Here is a 21,888-nt window from a genome sequence, read left to right as displayed (position 1 = left end):
CATGTCTCAGTACATATTATACTGTCAGTTGTATTAATATAGCGTGTACCATAAGCTATTTAACACTAGCCAATGCATTTTTGTGAAGTGTCTTCTGGCCCTACGTGTACTTTTATTTCATTTGAACACAACAGGAGTACACTTAACATCACTAGCTGTAAGCTCCCATCGTTGCTGGGTATTAATTCAGAACCTGGATAAAATATATACATAGGCAGACGAATGTCTTTATTACATTGCCCGGATATTTTATCCTCTGCTGTTGCGTTGTGTAAGGGTAAGCCCGTAGAACAAAGTAAAGTGGGTTACATACAGATAAGGCGTTCTCAGATCAGGTAAGAAACGAACGTTAACTTTTTTTTTTTTTTTGACCTCCCGTCCCGTTTCTCGAGCCGAAAATTAAAAAAAAAAAAAAAAAGACCGTATACAATTTGATCTGGTACAGATCTATTTCTGTACAAAATATGGTGCCTATAAGTAGCTCCTTTCTATCTGAAATTCTGTAAACAGGGCCACACACGTGTATTATTTATTTATATGTAAGCATAAAAAGAGCGAAAAGTAGTAGTGCTGCATATCATTACATTATTTATACAATGCCAAAAATTTCTAACCTACACTTTAACTAAAGAATTCTATATTTGATTATTATTATTATTATTATTATTATTATTATTATTATTACGCGAACAGTCATACTTGTTTGGATAAACATTATCCAGCTACCATATATTTCGACACTAATATTATTTTTACCCTCTCATCCTCTGCAACAAATCGGTACTTGGCCTACATTATATTTAAAAAAAAAGAAAAGAAAAAAGAAATTACTGGGTAAAAACTTAATGATGTAACAATTTTGTTGTAAAAAAAAAACTATGGAAAAAATGCGGATTGATTGACGTGAGTTATCAATTTCACGGCAGAAAGGGGGGGATGCTGTCATTATGAATAAAGATGTTTCCTGATACAATTTCGTGCTCGTTGAATGCATGGGGCCATGCATGCCTAATGGACTAGTTATTATATTGTCTCTCTTTATTTCGTTTTTTTTTTGGGGGGGGGGTGCATACACACAATATAACTTGCAATGCCATTTTAAAAACGTCCTTGTACTGCTGAAAGTGACTTAAAACACCAATAAATCAATCTTAACAACTCAGGGAATATTTAACACTATTGTGACAACTTTCTGAAGTGTTATATCGTCTGAATGCTTACTGACAAAACTTTTAGTTAAGTAGAACAGCTGGGGCTCATGGGGAGTTATTATTTTTATGCAAAGTGCACATGGGCACCATGCAATAACATATCTTCGTGAATGTGCAACATTATGAAATCAGTCGACGAAAGACCCCAGTAATACAGAAATGGGGTTCAATTTTCACGGTAACAAGACCTTGTTCATTGACCACCATTGCCTGAAGTTTCCAAATCCATCTAGACACTTCATATTTAGATTTATTGCATTAATACGTTGAGTATCATGAACTTACAGTACAAGTGCATAATAAATTATCAGTCCACCATAACGGAGTTTTAGTGTATTATTAAATGCATTTTATTCTACTTCCTTGGATTGTTTATCTCCTCTACTCAATATAGCATAAGAAATACATTTTTAAATACCAGGAGGTTTCTAAGAAACAAGAGCACCCTACACAACACTACCGTAACATTTATGTGAAGACCGGGAAAATAGCTACTAAAACAAGCTAAAAAAGTGTATTGAAAACTCTATATGCACTCGCAAACGAATTTACAAATAAACGTTTGTCTTGTCACAAAAGTTACATACTGCGGCGTGAAATTTCCAGTCTACACTTTAGTCTGGAGACATTTATTTTGTCTACCTTCGAGCTGCAGGTTTTCGAGGCGAAAAAACTCTCTCTGATCCTACTGGATCTACACCTGAAATTTCGTGGACTGGAATACATAATGTAAATTCCACACAAGCTAAATGGCAAACGGATTTCTGAACAGCAAATAAAATATGATTCTTGAAATTTCCAGTCTACACACTTTACCATACTAAATCATCTCTGGAATTACAAAACAGTACGTTATGGATGAGAAACTGTTATGTAAAAACCACCCAGTAGCATGACTGCAAATGAATCATGTTTTTAATTGTCACTATCCTCTCGGCAAACAATGACAGATGCACATTACTGACATTACGAGACCTATTATCGACAAAATGTTAAATTACCTAACATCGAATAGCAAATGGGTTCGTTCTCTTCCTATTGTCATCCGTAATTACGGATGAGAAGCGAGACAAGCAGCTTACGCTAATCTCCCCATGCTCGCGTTGGAAACATTTCTGTCTAAAGTCACACGACCGTGTCAAATTCAAATTGAAGATTCTTTTTTCTCTTCTTTTCCTTAACACAAAGACGTTGCTTATAGCAAAAGTAACAATGTTTTTTTTTTTTTTCTGTGCAACCAACAATCGACTTTCTCTGGTTTTCCCTCTTTATGACCCGAGGTTACAAATGAAAAGAGTACATACATATATACCTACAATGGAAAGCTATGACAAATTAATATGTTGTTTACTTCCTTACTAACGTCATCTTCGAGACAATTTTTCTTCTATGATCGAAAAAAGAAGAGGGAGAGGGTATTTCCTCAATATCCTTCGTCCTAGGCTATCGAACGAACACTGAAATCAATAACTTCTTTTTATCCGTATTTTCGCCCTCTGTCTCTGTACAGAACAGAAATAATAATACTAAAAAAAAATCTACATACTCGCTTCCTGAATCGCAATTTAACCCAATAGCAAGTAACGTCACGTTTCGAAATAACTGGTTCAAACATTATGTACACTGTTTTCTTCTTATACGTTTATTTTCCTACATAGATAGGAAAGGTGTTTTACAGGAAGTAACATGTAATTTAAGTACATCTAATATCCCTAATCTAGCTAATAATAATGCAAACAAGATTACTAAGATACCGATGTGTTGCAGGGTAATTTCAATTCCACAGTGTTGCTTTCTCTTGCAACTATTTGAATAATTTTTATCTTCTGAAATCTGATACGCAATATACTGTACTATAAAAAATAAATGGGGGCAACATGTTTGAAATGATACTAATGCTTTATTGTTTCTTTCTTACCACCCAATGTACTAATTATATATATATATATATATATATATATATATATATATGGGTTACGTGATCATATTGTTGTTTTGAAGGCAAACGAATAGAATGCATCTTTTATGTTATCAATATGGTGAGAATGAAAAAATGTTTTGTTAAGCGTGATCTTAACACTATCTTTGGCCAGTTTTATCGCAATCAATACGGATAAAAGTGCCTCTCAACCTGAATTATGACTTTAAAAAAATAAATAAATAAATAAATAAAATAAAGTTAATTCTGGAATACGAAGCCACATTTGCGTTTTATGTGTTGAAAAGTAACGTACAATTGGGGTAAAAGTGGATCTGAAAAGGTAAGGGGACGCAGCCATCATGCTGTCCCCCGTGCCTATCTTTGAGGACTGTAATTTTTAGAAAGTTGGGGGACGCCATAGGTATTTCTGGAAGTGGGGCAACAATGTCCTACCGCGTTTTCCCTCACTTTTACCCCTGTCGTATACAACTATTGACATGTAACAAGCAGCAGTGTCACAGTGTACATCACGTGAAAGAGTTTGGTTTGTTATTTGGTAAATTTTTACGAACGTTTTCGGGGACTTTTATACCGGATTTCACCTCAAATTAAATTAAATACTCGTATTCTTTAAGATGCGTGAATATTTCAAAATACAAAATATTCAAATGTCGAATACAAAATAATTTAGTTTCATTTTAAGATTGTACTCAACAGAGAAGAATCAGTATTTTTCATTTTGGAGATTACACTAAACCGCTAATCTTAACAGCAGTGTGGGCAGTCTATCAAACAAGGATATTGACGATTATTCCCATAGGAATATATAAGGAACCGCTTTTTGATTCATATTTTCGGATCAATTGGATGGATCTGCAGCATCAACTAACAAACTCTATTTCTAGGTTCTATTTTTCTCTCTGAATCCAAGCCAAAATTGATGACGATTCATCAAGCAGTTCTTAAGATTTTGTCTCTCCCGGCCGAACAGACTGAGTTTGGTAAACCTCAAATCTTTAATAAATTTTTCAACTTCAAGGCTATATGAGATGTGAATCCACATCCAAAAGTGTGATTCGAACTATATGATTCCCTACCGGGAATCGAATCCGAGCCTCCCGTGCTAAAGACGTGAATACGAATGATATAGCCACGAAGGAGCTCTTCTGTACTCATGGGCGCCCACCCTGGCTCACAAAAATGTATACGTAATATAGCAAATCATGTGTATTAAATATCAAATTGTGATATTGCAACCATGGAACTGCCCCCCTAGAAAATTTTCTTCGGGCGCCCATATCTGTACTAGATTTGTTTTAAGGGTTGTGAATATAACTAAACGAATATTTACTTTACTTCACTAGTGCAAAAGAAATTAGCATATTTTTCTTGTTTCGGAATCCAGAATATCCATTATCAGTAAAAAGTATGACATCGGCGCGCACTTATACCGCTCCAGTTTTCATGCACTGCAACGAAATGCAGTATAGACTACAACAGAAAAAAAAAAAAAAAATCTAATTCACAAATCATATTACAGTTGAACAGTGGTTCTCTTGTGGTTTGGTCACTTGGTTTTGCCGTAACGACTACCAAAAAACTAAGTAAAATGGTACTATTTTAGTGATATACGATACCACAACATTTTGGAAAGGGGTCAAACATTTTTGAAAAAAAAAAAAAAAAATGGAACTTGAAGGAAGTCCTCCTATTTCGACCCATTAACTGTATTAGCATTTTATACGTACTACTATTACATAATCAAAAATCTAAGAAGTGCGACATTACTTTCGCTCTGTTACGAACTATATCTCAAAATTATGCCTATAAAACAAATGGCAACAAGAAAATGTTCCTTCACAAGGCAGAGAAACATAAAAACGAAAATAATAAATTTAAACACACTCGGCTCCATGAAACAATACACTTCAATTCGGTGAATATTTTCGCTTTCCGGAGTTTTCAATCAGAACTGCACGCCTGAAGTCACGAAACTGTGTATTCTTTTAATTTACCTGAGCAACGCAAAGGAGCAGAAAAGTATTCACACACACACACATTGGCACTAAGATAAATTACAAGTGCCAATAATACTGTATCTTGAAAGCACAAACTATTTACACGTGAAGTATGGAAAAGAAGAAAGAACAGTAGCAGAAATAATGTTCTGCATAAATTTATATAGACTATATACAATTGAAGTTGCTTCTATTGTGTTACTTGGTTTATCGCAAAATAAAACAAAGGGTAAATATTTTCTTACTAACACCTTCCATTACTTATTGCCTACACTTTACTGTAACAGAAAGAAATATATACATATAATGTAATAAATTCCATTATTTTCGACGTGTTTATTAACGGATAAAAAAAAGCAAAGTATACTTACATATGCACGTATATTTCTTAATTTCATGCCATATTATATTATAATAACCATATTAATATATCAACAAATTTTATGGAATATACATTGTAAGAAAGCTCTTGCTGCAATGGGAAATTACAGACTGACAGAAAAGAAAAAAAAAATGTTCAATCCTACGAACTGAGAAATTCTTCAAACTTAGGCATAATAAAATGTACTAAGCTGCACTCACTCTACAGATTAAATAAATAAAATACACACTAAGGTGGAATAATAAAATTCGGAGTTAGCATAACAAGAACAGTTATCTACCACTGTTATATTAAAATGAAAATGATTCTCTCTCTCCTACCCGTTTGTTCGGATATGAAACTAGGAAATCTCAAGCAGTGTTGCCAACAGGTGTCTTCAGAAAGTCCCTAAATGAAGCACGAAATCTGGATAAAAATGGCCACATGTACTTCAGAGTATAGTAAAGGGGTTAAGCAATACAGCAACAAAAACTTCCCGAACTTAATACATTTACTTATATACTGTAACAATCATCTTGATATACACTCAAATCAAACAGTTCCACCATTTTCTACTCTAAAATATTTATAGTACAGTTTGCTCCTTTATTGACAAGGAGTATGAAAATCAATCGATACAAATTAACTCCGCTTTAAAGTATAGCGAAGCGAAAGTTACTAGAGCCTTGATTCACGGTGAGGATGTGACAATAAAACAAGATATCTATTGTGGTGGATAATAGGTACAGTAGCAAGTAGAAGGACTCCTGAGGAGCATGACCAGGAGCTATCACGCCTCCCCTAGGTCCCACAATCACCAGATCTAAACATCATTGAGCCATTGTGGTCTGAGTTAGAAAGGCGTGTTCGGTCTCATTACCCTTCACGAGCATTCCTTAAGGAACTGGAGCATGTTGGAGGAACAATGGTACAAAATTCCACACACTACGATTCAGGAGCTGTATACGTCCATTTTACGTCGGATCCAAGCTGTTTTGGACGCAAAAGAAAGCCCCACACCATACTAGGTATGATTTTCACACTTTTGCAAACGTTTTAGATTTTTTGTCCAACCCCTGTATTTCTCAAGACGAGATCTTCAGAGCAGAAAAAAATGTTTGGGAACCATGCATACCGAATTTCGTTCGCGCTCGATCAAATTCGCTGTAACAATGTCTAACTGTAATCTAAAACAGAAAGCAATGAGACTACATTCCGTTTGTTTTTGTAGTACATACTCTCGTACAGGACGCAAAATTTCCGGTTGCCAGGTCGCCATTGGCGACTAAAAATTTAGAGCTGGCGACCAGTGTTCAGTAGGAATGGTTTCTGCCTAAACTCACAGGGCTGCGCAGTTTCTGTTTCGCATGAAAATAATTGTCATTGAATGAGAGAAAACACGGAATGTGAAGTCTTCACAACTGACAGGGAATCTCTCTCTTTGTCAAACCAAAGATCGTGGGGGGGAGCTCTATAATTTGTACGTGAGAGAGTCTGGCGACCATCATTTTTAGATTGACGAGTGCGTCTGACTTCGAAATTTTGCGCCATGCTCTTGTATTAATACAAACAAATAATAAAATGTCATTCCCCATGTGCAACTTAATTACAAATCGAAAACGCTTCACTTAAAAAGCGAAATTACTAAAGTTTATTTAGATATACTCTAGTTTTCTCAACACTAAACTTGAACAGTGTTGACCTTGCGGCATTATCCCAGTCTTTGCCTGATGTGTTTTGACGGAAATTACAAGAATTTTCAATCAGAACGGCTGGCTTAGGTATTTGAATCCGGAGTGTAACAGGGGCTTCTATTCCTATTCTTAAGGAGTTTGGTTCACTAAAACTCTTTCAAATACGTATTTATTCTGTCCGTGTGTCCCTCCGGGAGAGAGAAATCTAAGAACTACTCGATAGATTACCATCAATTTTGACAATGATGTAGAGAGTCAGAAGTCAGAACTCGGATTCGCTTATGGACGTTACATTCAAACCGGAAGTGTAAGGTTCTCGTGGCCAAGCGATTAGCGTGCGTGCCTTTAACGTGGGAAACCTGGATTCGATTCCTGGTGGGAGCTCATGTGGTTCGGATTCCACGTTAAGCTGTTGGTTCACGTCTCATATAGCCTCGCTGCTGAAGGGGACGTTGAACTGAAAATCAAATCAAAAATGGCAGAAATCAATCATTTTTGGTTTTAACTTTGATCACTACAGAGAAAAAAAAAAAACTGTAATGGATACCGAAGAGCGGTTTCTAAACAAAAAAAATCCACTTCAATTTCCTGTTTCAAGATTTATCTATGTAAAGAAATACCACTAAAGATAGCGTTTTTTTTTTGGGGGGGGTTCTGTGAATTAATTTTGCATTATTAAGATTATAGGTACCATCTTCTCTTTTAACCCTCTATTCAAACTGGAAGTGGCAAAAATCAACCACTTCCGGTTTAAACATTGGTCTCTATCACGGTTGGATGGTTTAAACCAAAAAACTAAAAATGTTCGTAAACATGTAAGTGTTTGTAAAATCTTTATGAACACACATTTGTGGGTTATCACGTTTCACTCCCGTACATTATTCGTATTATATTCAGACTCAAAAGATTATACGCAAAAGCAACTTTTTTTTATATAAGTTTATGAATGATTATTGTTATGTAATTGCAATCAAAGAAAAATTATAAATATTGTTTCGTTTCAACAATGTTTACTATTGATAAAATACATCGAAATGCCGTACTTTTGTGTGGGGGGTCATACAAACCCCATGAGAGGCATTTAGTGAAATGAGAAGTATCTTTGGTATCTATTTATGTATAAATGCGATTGAGAAAAAGTGGACTCAAATAATTCGTATCTTTATTCACTTTTCTTATTGATATGCAAATTAAGTCTTTTCTTAACTTGGACTAATAAAAATCGTTGTTAACTAACTTGGACTAAATTAGTTCTGTACTCTGTAGTACTTTGAAATTGTCCATACGTAATTCTGTATAATGGGTTTACTTCTGAAACTGTTAATTCTTTTGTTCTTCTGATATGACTCTTGACAATTGGCCTACGTAAAGATCAATACAACGTATTTTTATCAGGAGTCCTTCGTGAGTGAGTCGGTAGACGTATCGCATTTGTGGCCAATTAGTCCTGGTTCCGATTTCAAATGCAGGACAGTTTCTCTCGGATGTAAGTCGAGAAGCGTTTTGGATTCCGCTTTAAGCTTATGTGACCCCTTCCAGCATAACCCGGTTGTTGTATAATAACACCAAGGCGAAAGAAACTTAGTTCTGTCCATATATAATATGAATACATAGAGCAAATTATTTAAACCAAAAAAACCTGGTTTAAACAAAAAAAGCGGTTTTTTGGGTTTTTATCAATAAAAACCATGGTTTTTGTCAATCCTGGTCGTTATTGAGTAAAACCGGTAAGAGATAGCAAGAAGCTGTTTTCCGCAATCAATTAAGAATTTCAAGAATAAGTTATATTTCCACCCTAATCTCTCTACTAATACTAGATGTACCAGGAATCTACTACTACTTCCGGTTTCAATACTGGGAAAATATGCCATACAAACCAAACTTCTTCACGTGGTGTACACGTGGCACTGCTACTTGTACAGAATTACCCACTTCTTTGTTACTCTACAAAACTGTCTTACTTCTTTCTAAAAATCGAAACATAGTGGCAATGTTACAAAGTGTCCCACGAAACGCGGATGTTGCTTCACAAATTTACTTTGTGTGACAAGGGTATCCCTTAGCTTCATGTGTACAAAAGAACATGAATATATAAGTGGTATTTTAAGTAAGAATACGCCTATAAATGTGTGTACTGGGCCTGGGAATGCTCGTAATCCATCACGCAGTAACCTTGAAATGCTCTGTATAAATGTGTACATAAAAGGATTATTAATTTTCACAAAACAAACCTGATTGCTTAACGCATTGTTGTTAATCTCTAAATAAGGCAATCCACTTAAACACAAGTCAACGAAATAAAAATCCTCCTTCCTCATCCCCGTGCAGAATATTATCACTGAGTATCTATCCTCTATACCAATACCGTAATACGTATTTATTAAAATTTCTCTGATTATTATTTTCATAATATCAATCTTTGTGACATTATAAAAATCAATTCCCACGAAGCTGTAAAACTGCCATTATTTTTCCCCTGTATCTTTTAACGTGCCATAAAATATTATTACTAAGCACTGCCAGAACAATGACGTTAAGGAGTTTAAGAAAAAAAAAATATAATGTGCCTTTGTAGTATGCACTTCATTGCCAGTACAATAAGTATTTACAACTTCAAGCTTGTTCTGGAGATAAAAGGCAAACGTTTCCTGATACTTCGTTCAATCGTGTTATACTAACTAATAATATTAACTTTAGGTGAATATTCATACGCATAAACTATGATTAGCTCTACTTGAAAATAAACTTTTTTTTTCTTTCTTTTAACTTTACTCCTTTCCGCAAGAATTGTTTGTATTCGAAGTGCCAAAGCTAACTCTCCAATGGTGAGATTTTATGGATATAAGCTTGGATCCTTTTCTGAATGGTTATGATGACTGGCATGTTAGGTACCGCAAAAAAAAAAAAAATAAATAAATAAATAAATAAATAAATAAATAAATAATAATAATAATAATAATAATAATAATAATAATAATAATAAATAAATAAATAAATAAATAAAGCTGAAACCCATCAAGAAGATCCGAAAAACAGTGGAATAGACAACAATGGAGACAAGTAAAACAGAAATAAAGAAAAAAAGTAGAAAACTGAGAAGTTATTCTATGCTCAGAAATATGATAGATATGTTCCCGTCGGTGAGCAAAGGGGATAACTTGTACATCAAGATTAAAAGACTACGAAGGAATGATGAACTACATGAAAATATCTCATCTGTGGTGAATGACTTGGCAATTATGCAGAAACACATACTACAATTAATATAGGGACCATGTTGAAAGAATGTGAAGCCCGTACTGTTTCCGTTAACTTCAGAGAATACTCAAACACATAGGTAGTTTGAAACACATTTAAACATACCAAACATGATAAATCATTAAATAAAACCACATGATGAAATTACAATGAGATGGAAAAGAAACGACGGATAAAGTGGAAGAATTCAAATTTAAAAGCGATCGTATCCAAAATAGCATAAAAAGAATAGACATTAGAGCCGAATGCGTTTACTATACAAAAAGATCACTCATATTCTCGTTTGTCTCTTTGATAAAGGTGCATACACTTATCCACATGACGTGATGATGACATCCTCACATAAATATATTCAATACGTCATACTTTGTTCTCGACATAGACCTCTTGCTATATGTAGTCTACAAACTTCCAGGAACTGGATCTTTACAGCCAGTGTAATAACTACAAATACTTATCGACAGCAGGGTAATCGTGTACAAGGGCAAGGTGTAAAGCGTGCTCACGAGTAAAATTCGCCGACGGCAGTTCCCACACAGTCAAACGACCCCAAGGGGTCATTGGAGTCGACGTCACGTGATCTCTGGAATCCTGCTGCCCCTGAAGCTTGTACAAATAGTGCCGGCTTATTACTTCAAGCGATCATCACTACCATAAATTCTGGCACAGTCACAGAAAGCACCTCTGACATACACATGCATTTAGAAAATGCTTTAATCTTCACACACTGCCTTGGCTAGAAGAATCTTTTAAAGAATTTGGTAGTGGATTGTATTGTCTAGAATTGGACAAATGTACTTTCTACAATACCTATGGAACTTTTACTTCCATTCCATATTAAAATAAATTAATATAAAATGTAAGTCTTTTCCTCAAGTTGAAACAGTAATTCAAATAGAGCTTGCAGAAAAGAGTATCTTAAATGGCTGAGCTAAACATTCTAAGAATTGGATATTACATCACATCATCTTATTAGAATACTACAAAGTATTATCTAAGTTTTCCAAATATTTGTTTCGCTACTTGTTAAACATTGAGGGAAAAGGAAAATGTAGCAAATTTTACGTGAATGCTCTTACGATTAAAAATCGATTGCTCTCGAGATTAGCGAAAAGAAAGTATAATTAAAAATAATACATAACTGAAGAACACTCGGACAGCTATTCCACGTTTGGAGGTGGATTCTCCGCATTTACGTGGGTGTTCAGTAGATAGATGGAAATTGATTTCACACGGGAAGAGGTAATATGTCCGTAGCCAAATCCAAATGATTATTTAAAAGGCAGAAAACTACCCGACGACAGATTCAAAGCAAAGAACAAACCAAGGCCTCATATAAGGCTTTGATTTACGCGCACAAATAGGCCTATTTGCTTCTTACTATCAAAACGACCCATCACGACAAAATGCAAGTTAAAAGTTCATCACGATGAAAGATGTTATCGAAGCCATCTACTCACTATCTGTCTACCTACCTACCTACCTACATATATATATATATATATATATATATATATATATATATATATATATATATATATATATATATATATATATATATATATATATATATATATATATTTGTGCAGCTACGTTTTTTTTTTTTAAAGATCAACTTTAAAAAAGAACGAAAACGAAATACACAGTTTAAATATTTTCACTGAAATTGCAGCAGAGTAGTCGGTAAGGTGTCCACCTACTTTCTTTCGTTCTACCCTCATGTTAATGCGGCTCAAGCATAACGGTGACTGAAGCATCGTACTGACTGTAACATCCTTCCCGTATCATGCGCAAAATCTAGATAAATACCTACACATGCCTTGGGCTTCCTATGACCTGTCCCGAATGGAGGACGGGGTATACATTTACTTTTTTTTTTTTTTTATTGTACTTTATTGCTACGTACATACTTATACGTATATTCAATTTCGCTCCAACGCAGTAAACAGTACCTCTACGCTTACTGTGAAAACTGTGTTCGATCTTAAATTGTTACCTATGAAAAAGAATAATGTTTTACGATTCTGGAACTTCCAAAAACAAACTCCACAAGAAGAGTAACAACTTCCAAAATTTCTAAATTTATTTGGGTTCCATGTTTGGTTGGTTTCGAGTTTCATGTACCTTGTGAAATCCAACCCATCGTAATGACTTCAAATGTCAAGGTATTCCAACCGGGAATCCAACCCGGGACCCCGTGTACCAAAGGAGCACACGCGCTAGCTATTAAACTAGCCGGGAGAGCTCTTTCCGGGAAGGTCTAAAGGGATGAAGTAACTGCTGAAATTCTAACTTTAACAACGCATATACTGCTAGTTTCGGGTATTAAGTCGTGTATGTAATTTTGATGAGAATTACAGACACGACATAATACCCGAAAACCAAAAAGATACGTCGAATTCTCGTCATGGCAGTATAAAGCAACGACTCAACAATGTATGTTACATTGGCAGTACCCACTACAGATAGTTATCATCCAGTGAAAGGTCAGAACTAAACAGAAATTAAGATCAGGTTGTAACAAGAACGCAATTGCAATCAAACTACAAGAAAAACAGCTAAGAGAATTGCTTTAAAATGCAAAAGCTTTAGTAAGATTACAGACGGAGAACATTTTGCCTGCTGCTGCACTTTCAATTAGTTAACACAATATTATAGCTTTGGAAATATCTTGCTGATTAACGAATTCAAAAAAAAAAAAAAAAAAAAAAATCTGATTGCATTGCTTGCAACAAGCCACATGACAAGCGAAGGCAAGCCTTATTTAATTAATTCACTTTCCCGTTAATTTATACAGATACAAACTCTCAGAATGCTTGTCTATTGTTACAAGTATATTTACAACAATGAGACAGAACAATTCATTCAAACAAGAAGTACACTAGCAGCTCTTTTCTTTGATATAGAAAGAGATATCAAAAAGATAAGGACTTTTCTTCTTACTTGTTCGTCACTCCAGAGGTGCCAAGTGGACCAAGACGCGCAGTCATGAGCAATTTTCGGAGGGACAGAAATATTTCGCCTAATCTTATTTTGTATAAAATTATTTTATAATTTCATCTCAAACTACCTCTCATCTTCTCTAATGGGTGTGATTATAACTATTCGCCGGAGATGGTGTTTGATCGGGTATAAATGTTTAGCTTTGTTTTTAGTGAAGGGAAATTATTCTTCACTTTTCCTTAAAATGAAGTGGAATTTCAATGATGTAGATTTATTTATTTATTCTTCCGGTGCAGTTAAATGTCACTTGCTTTTTCAAAATGAATTTGCATTATATATAAATTTAATATTACTTAAATTTGACTAATTAAATATTAAAATTATACGTCATGAAATTTAATATTCATGAAGTAAAGGACATTTAAATAATTTGAGAAATAAATCAGTAAAATCAGATTATTAAAATTCATTTCAAGGTAAACAGAAAAAAAGTTATCCATATAAATCAATGGGATTTAGAGGAAAAAAGATGGCGTAGGTATTCAACATCGTTAAGAAAGCTATCCAACTTCTAAGTTTCATTCTTCATTTAAAGGCTTCAGGAAACGTTGGAAAATTTGATAAACAACGAAGTAGGCAAACATTCTAAACATCTTAGAGCTTAACTCATTTTAATGCTGTTAAAAGAATACTCTTAATTCGGGAATTCCTCGAAAATATTCTTTTGTTAAATCGGTGTTACACCGGTAGTTGTCTTATTCCGGCACTACAGCTTGGAATCGGAACAATATATAGTTTTAATAGTGATTTTAACATCTCGTTTAAAACTAAAGCCCATAATCCAAGTACAGTAACTTAATGCGCGGTTAAATATTCTGAGATAACCATCTTTAATCTGCTGAAGACCAAGGACTGTTCTTTCGCTTCTAAAAACCTAAAGAACTTAGAAAAGAATTGTGGCGTTCTATCTTCATTCCCTCCGAGAAATGTTACCAAAAGGAACCACCTGGGTAATTTTGTTTGGGGAAGGGGAAGATTCTCCTCCAACAGAAGATTTTAACATTTTTTATTAGTAGATAATATACAATCGATTAAAATATGGTATGTGTATCATTTCAACTGAAGGTGGAAAGGGAATAAATGCCCTTGCAACTGCTCCTCTGCACTTCTTAACCGACGCCCCTGGAAGAAATGTTGTGAAATAGCATATTTTTTTTAGCAGATTCTTTTAATTCATAAAACCTTCCTTCATACTGGTATACCCTTTTAACCAGTCTATTCCAAGATAAGTCCATTTGGGATAAAGCAGAATAAAGCCTAATCAAGACAAACAAATTTATTATCCATCTAACACTAAACCCCTGCAGCCCTACTCCAAGAGACTAACAACAGTGTTTCCACACCTGATGATCTATGTGGCGAATTAGCGGAAATAAAATACTAAAAGATCGCTAGAGAGACCCTCAATAGGGCACCAGCTTCTCAATATTATCGGACAAAATGAAAGGTCTTGGAAACAACAATTAATTACATTATTTAAAAATGTTTTATACGTATTGCAAAAGTTACTTTCACAAAAAATACTTTTTGGTTAATTAAAAAGGCCCAGGAGCACCGTGAATACTTTAAAAAAAAAAAACTTTGAAAGCGTTCCTGCTTTCTTCTATTCCGACCACATGATCTGCCCACCTGAGCCTCCTACACTCGATGCCCGTAACAATGTTTGGTAAACGGTATAAACTACACAGTTCCTCGTTATGAAGTCTCCGCCATACTCCATTCCCGTTCCTCGTGGGTTCGAAAATTCGTCTCAAGATTTTATTCTCAAGTATTTACAGTATGTGTAAAACAGGGTTGCCACGTTAGAAGTTGTAGCTGTCAAAAAAAAAAAAAAAAAAAAAATGAAACCCTACCACATTTCACCACGTACACATAGACTTCAAAGGGTCATAAAACATTTTTTTCCCATCTTGCAAGGATTTGAACAGTGTGCAACTTTCTGGGGTGTCTTCCTTGCTACCTCCCTCCCGCTGACATAAAGGAAAAACCAGTTTCGCCTCTTCGGAAACAATGGATTCTTTTGGACAGGGAGGGGGAGTGCGCCAAAATACGTTTTTAATGAGGAGGTTCACTGTGTGTCCACTATAGTGCAGTGCTGTATAAGTGGAAATACCTTTCTTGCCTTCAAGGAGTTGTAATATGTACACAGTAAATTGAAAGATTGGGTTTCAAGATTTTTTTTTTTTTTTTTTTTGATAGCTACAAGTTCTTGTAAAGTGACAAGGCCTCTTAAGGCCACATTGCCACGTTAAATGAATCTTGTAGCTGTCATAAAAAAAAAAAAATTGCAACCCGATCTTTCTATTTACTATTTAGATGTTACAACTTCTTGAAAGCAAGAAAGGTGTCTCCACACATGCAGCACTGCACTCTAGTGAACAAACAGTGAACCTCCTCATTAAAACGTATGTATTTTGGCGCACTTCTCCTCCCTGTCTAAAAGAATCCATTGTTCCCGAAGCGGCGAAACTGGTTTTTCCTTCATGTCAGCGGGAGGGCGATAGCAGGTAGCAAGCAAGACGTTCCAAAAAGCTGCACACTGTTCAACTCCTTGCAAGATGGAAAGAAAGTTTCATGACCCTTTCAAGTCTATGTGTACATGTAGAAATGTGGTAGGGTTTCATTTTTTTTTTTTTTTTTTTTTTTTTATGACAGCTACAAGTTCTTCTAACGTGGCAACCCTCTTTTACATATACTGTAAATACTTGAGAATAAAATCTTGAGACGAATATTCGAACCCACGAGGAACGGGAATGGAGTATGGCGGAGACTTCATAACGAGGAACTGTGTAGTTTATACCGTTTACCAAACATTGTTACGGCCATCAAAACGTCCCAGAAAACTGCCTGCACTTGTTCAACTTCTTGCAAGATGGAAAAAGTGTGTGTCCCTCTCAAGACTATGTTTACATGGTAAAATATGGTAGGGTTTCAAGATTTTTTTTTTTTTTTTTTATCACAGCTACAAGATTCATTTAAAGTGGCAATGTGGTCTAAGCGACCATGTTTCGCAACCATACAGCACAACAGGCATTATTATTATTTTATACAGGGTATTAATGAACTATACCGACAAACTAAGACGTGATTCCTCACATCAAAATAAAGAGATAAAGTTCATATGGACCTACGGCGAAACGTACATAGTTTCAAAGCTAGGGCTGTCCAAAATCGCGAAAAAGCCAAATTTCAACTGGCCTTATTTCGAATTCCAGAAACTGTGGATGGTGGTCCTTCTCAGCGTAAAGGAAGCCACGCATACACAATTAAAAAGTGCGTATTTTATCAATTTTCAATAGGTGTACAGGGTATAAATCCCTGATATGCTCTCAATAAAGTTTTCAGATATAACCAGATTTGAAGCAGGGTCCAAAATAGGCAGGAGGTAAGCCTTGAAAACAATGGACGTCCAATGCTTCAGAGGGAAGGCGGAAGTGTTAGGAACCGGCAGCTCCATCTGTGTGTGTGTGTGTTCAGAATAACGTGTGATGAGATGTATTTCGTCACGGTATTTTTCACATTTCCTTCACTTGTAAGTGTGAAAGAAAACATCGCAACATGCGTTTTCAATAGTACAAGAGACCGCGTTGCTGACGATCCTTAACACTCTCGACATCGCGCCAAACTATTCTGAGTTCACTGCTAGCAAGACTTATCGTTTGCCTACTTTGGACGAATCATAAAATCAGAGCATATCTCAAAATTCGGTATATGGCATGCCTGGGAATTTCACCCTGCAGGGACTATTCTGTACACCAATTGTACATTAATGAAATGTGTATTTTTGGACTTCGTATGCATGACTTCTTTTACGCTGATAAAGATAGTTTCTCGAATACGAAATAGGGCCTCTTGAAATTTGTCCTTTTCGCGATTTTGGACAGCCCTAGCTCTGAAACTATGCACTTGGCCATAGGTCCATATGAACTTTTTCTCTTATTTCGATGTGAGGAATCAGCTCTAACAGTTTGTTGATATAGTTCATTAACACTGTATATTTTAAGCTTTCAATTTCTCGAGATTTTGAACTGAATAATAACACGGATTTCCTTATTGCAGTCAACATTTAATATATTCGTGGATATGGGGTTGGTCTGCTAACAATGATCTTAGATACTTGAAGGTATCTACATTATCGAAAGTGTTATTTGATATTTTGGCAATACATAATTTGTAGCATTACGATTCCGGAGAACTTCCATGCATTTACTACCAAACCCATGTCTCTGCAAGCGTTTAATAAGGCTTCTATACTGTTTCATACTATTTTCCTTTCTATTGTACGCTATAACCTGATGAATACTATTCAGCTCTAGGCCCTGTCTTGATTTTCACATCTGAAAATGGAGGATACGAAGACCCGCGACATTGCATGGTCTTCGATTTAAGGAAAGTCGTTACTTTCAATGTATTCTATTCACTCAGGAGAAACGGCGCTTCCACAGCTTACATTGACGCTACGCCCCTGCAAATATCCTCTGCAGCATTCCAGTTGCTTCTAACGCTAATTTCGATGATACATGACCAAACAATATTTCGAGGGCAGTGATATGCTATCAGATGTAAATGACGTCATAATTGGATAACTGATAATATTAAGTACATGCCCAAGCATGGGAACAACACACGCAAAAATGTCGATTCTTTTTGGCGGAAATCTTGAAGGAAAATCCACGTTCCCAATGCTTTGACCTTTGACGTGAAATGATAAGGGCAATGAAATTACCCAAAAATGAGTGATCATTTATACAATAAATAAAAGAAAATCAGTCGAACTTACGTCCCTGAAACAAAAGAGGGGGAACTATAATAAAAGGAAACATTTTAGTTAAAATGCTCCCTCTTGTTAGCTATGGTGATTACATGTGACAGCGAAACAGAAATAAAATTAGCTGGTATCAGTTACAAAATTAATTGTTCATCACTTAAAATAATAATAAAAACAGGGCCAATATAGAACAGAATCACAATTATAGGCTATACAGACTCTCAATCCCAACAAACTATACTAATTAATATTCACACCTCTTAGTAAATCTTGTGCCGTTTTTTCCTATCCTTTCCGATAAAGGAATTTTAATCAAACATCTGAGAAAAATAGAAGAAAGCGAAAGAAAAACTGCTTCTATTAAACTGATTCTCATGAGGCATAATAACTCGCTAATGTCAGCACAGACAATCGTTGCTAAATTACACCATGATGCCACCTGCGAAATATTCGTCACAAGGCTCGGTTTTATTAGTTCTACTCACGTTACTCCGTCTGCGTCCTATTAAGCTATGGAAACAAATTGTTACAAACCTTAACAGGCCTTCACTATGCTCCCCGCCCTTACTTTTCATTTGTAATTCAATAATACACAAATACTATCAAATGAATTAAATGTTGTTTCTAAGAAATTCCATAGTTCAAAAAATGACGTCATGAACTGCGTTTCCAGGTTTCAGCTCTATAAGATACAGAGCATTTCATTTTTTAATCTAATGCCTCCATGCTCTTAACATCTTTTTTATTAGTAAAATTAAATCGATTCCAGGACCATGTACACCAAAGGAACATACGCTAACCACTAGATGAGTGCGGAGCAGGGGTGTCATTTAGGGAGGGCAAGAGGGGGCATTGTCCCCCACGAGTTAGAGGAATATATAAACTTTCATCAATTGTCCACTAATATATTAGTACAAAACGTGAGTCATAGGTCGGTGGTGAACCTCCCCCCCCCCCAAGCGAAGTTAGAAATGACGCTCCTGGCGCGGAGGACCTAAGCAGTTCAATACCATTCCATTCTGTAGACAGTATCTGACTAACTTCATAAAAAAAAGTTTATTCCTTACATTGGCTTTTAAGTTATATACTAAAATGCAAATCAGTGGTGAGAAGCGTACGTAATTACCTTACTTTAACTGTTACCAGTGGCGTATTTAGGGGGGGGGGCTTCCGGGCTTAAGCCCCCCGAAATCTTACTTACTATAGTAAAGTATATGAAATATCTTGCAGAATATTCATATTTTCAGGCAAAGCCCCCCCGAAAGTTAGCAAAGCCCCTCCCGAAACAAAATCGTAAATACGCCACTGACCGTTACTATCAACATGAAAATACAAATGCTTGCACTGGGCTCCTCATTTTACTCCAATGATCGCAACAACTAAAAAGGCAATCATATATCAAACCATTTGCACGTGAAGAAAGAAAAAACACTGGAACCATAGAATAAAATTACTCTATGCTACAAACCGGTAGTTGTAAAGAAACTATTTGGGCAAAAGGCATAAAAATGTACTTCAGAATATCTCCCTAATATTAATGTCTCGTAAGTATGTAAACTATCGTAATAAATAAAACATTCAACTATTGAAAGCTGTAAAGGAAATAGTGAACAAAATTACACACAAGTCCTGGTAATTACTAATAGTGCAAACACGAAACTAATATCAATCCGTATTTGGGATAAAACAATTATGTAACATAAACCTGCAATTATATTTTAATCTATAAAAAAATAACTAATATACAACCATCTGCACCAAATCTCTTTCTTTTAAATTACAGTACTATGGATTTTTTTTAGTGTGTATGCGAAAGAATATCAATAGGATTACATCCCCCAGTACTTTCTCCTACCACCCTTGAATATTTAGAAACTGCAAATTAATACTGTTTACTGTTTTCCCTGAAGCAAACACAATTACTATTTATAAGTCTCGAATTTTCAAAACACGAAAGAAAAAGGGAGAAATGCTAGGACTGTCGAAAAGAAAGATGCAAAATCGAAAAGTCTCGGACCAAGACTACCCATCTCCCTTGATTCGGACGTAGGATCGTCCATGCTTCAAGCACACAAAAGAAATCAGCACATACCGTACCCTCTCTGGCTTCCACGTCCTCACTCCGTACACTCAAAAAACTTCCAAACTGGCTTCAGTCCACTATTAAATTATGACAAAGTACATCGATATCGCATCCACAGCTGATATATATTAACGAAAAATCCTTTGTCTTTTAACACCTCCGAAGCAATTGTTTCTGGAAGAACTAAAAACAAGCATTGGGTCCTGGCAACACTGCATAGTATTAAAAAAACAGAGAAGTATAAATGTACTCCATAGCACACTAAATTTCTTCCTCTTCGCTGCTAATCCAGGAAAACACAAATATGATCCATTATTACACTGCACTCTTTATTAATATTCATTGAAGAAAAATGTACTGTACACTTCACACGTAATACTTGCCAAATCCTGCGCAGAAATTTACGAACTCCTGGCGTGCATTGTATTTCCACTTACATGAATACACAATAAAATAATTGTTTACTTGAAATTTCATATATAAAATCACGAAATGTGACTAGAAACTTGGAAAGAACCACAATTCTTTTGTGTTTGTCGTTAATACTACGGTTTCATGATGCTATATCACTGACGTCAATCACTAGGCACGGTGCATCCAACAGAAAACAACTGTTAACACAGAAGACATATTATAAAAGATTTTCGTTGTTTTAAAAACATTGATTCACATTTAAATAAACACACACATAAAAGAAACACAAATCACCTGGAAAACACAATGTAACAGAACACAAGAAACGGACGCACAATATATAAATATATATTTAATATTTATAAATTTTAATATTTCCCCCAAACAAGAAAAAATTATTATACAGGCAAAACTACTTGTGTTAAGCACACACGGGTAACGAGCGCTACACCATAGCTGTAGCTACGAATAATAGCAAAGCGAGCACCAACCTCCAAATATGTGTTACATGTAGCTCCATTATTGCATAGTATCCACTTAGTTCTTGGTTAGCTGGAAAACACCAAACAAAAAAAAAATGTTTTAAAAAAACACTGCACCAATTATTGGCGTCCCATGTACACTTTACTATTCATATAACACAAGATGTAAGACCCGTAAACACTACCACTCTTTCCAATCCCGCAGTCAGTCTCATGAAAGACTCGGTTATGTTCGGCAAAGTTCGTACATCTTCGCACATGGCCTCCTACTTCGTTGCGTTCATCCACGGCATAATGTTATCCACAGTGCAGGGCCAACTCAAACCCAAGCGCAATGGAATTACAACGTTCACTCGCCAGTGATAGTTCTCTTGCCAGCACAAAGAAGCTAGTAAAAAAAATGTATTAACGTTCAAATGCTGTTGTATATAAAATAAACATTTCTATAGCAAAGTAACCAGGTGTACTGTGGTATTTTTTTCTTTTAAACAGTAATGAAAATTAATATTCACGTTTACAGCGGATTTTTATTGGTTCATACGAAGAAAATATTTTTTTACGCTAAAGGAGCAGGCAGAAATACATAGAATTGTACGTGGCGGATGAACCTCGTGTTCAGTGTTTCTTGGACTAACTGGCGGCTGATTTTTCATGGCTGGTGGAGGGTGATAAATT

At 35.4% G+C, this 21,888-nt stretch overlaps 1 protein-coding gene across 6 annotated transcripts in view; it reads right to left on the bottom strand.

Moving 5' to 3' along the window:
* LOC145678042 (uncharacterized) overlaps positions 1–21,464 on the bottom strand; it is a 150,845-nt gene extending 129,381 nt beyond the window's left edge. For 2 of the 6 annotated variants that reach the window (XM_081748208.1, XM_081748211.1), the window contains exon 1: positions 21,223–21,464. The gene's annotated coding sequence lies outside the window, so the exon portion shown is untranslated. Of the gene's footprint in view, positions 1–20,326; positions 21,168–21,222 lie in introns of those variants that run through there. The other 4 variants (XM_081748212.1, XM_081748221.1, XM_081748222.1 and 1 more) reach the window with 3 other exon arrangements.
* Between the last annotated feature and the right edge of the window lie 424 nt (positions 21,465–21,888).

This window comes from Thermobia domestica, chromosome 2 (genome assembly GCF_964235325.1).
Source record: "Thermobia domestica chromosome 2, izTheDome1.hap1.1, whole genome shotgun sequence".
Classification (NCBI taxonomy): Eukaryota; Metazoa; Arthropoda; class Insecta; order Zygentoma; family Lepismatidae; genus Thermobia; species Thermobia domestica.
Note: the sequence above shows the minus strand (reverse complement) of the source record. Positions and strands in the feature narration are given on the sequence as shown.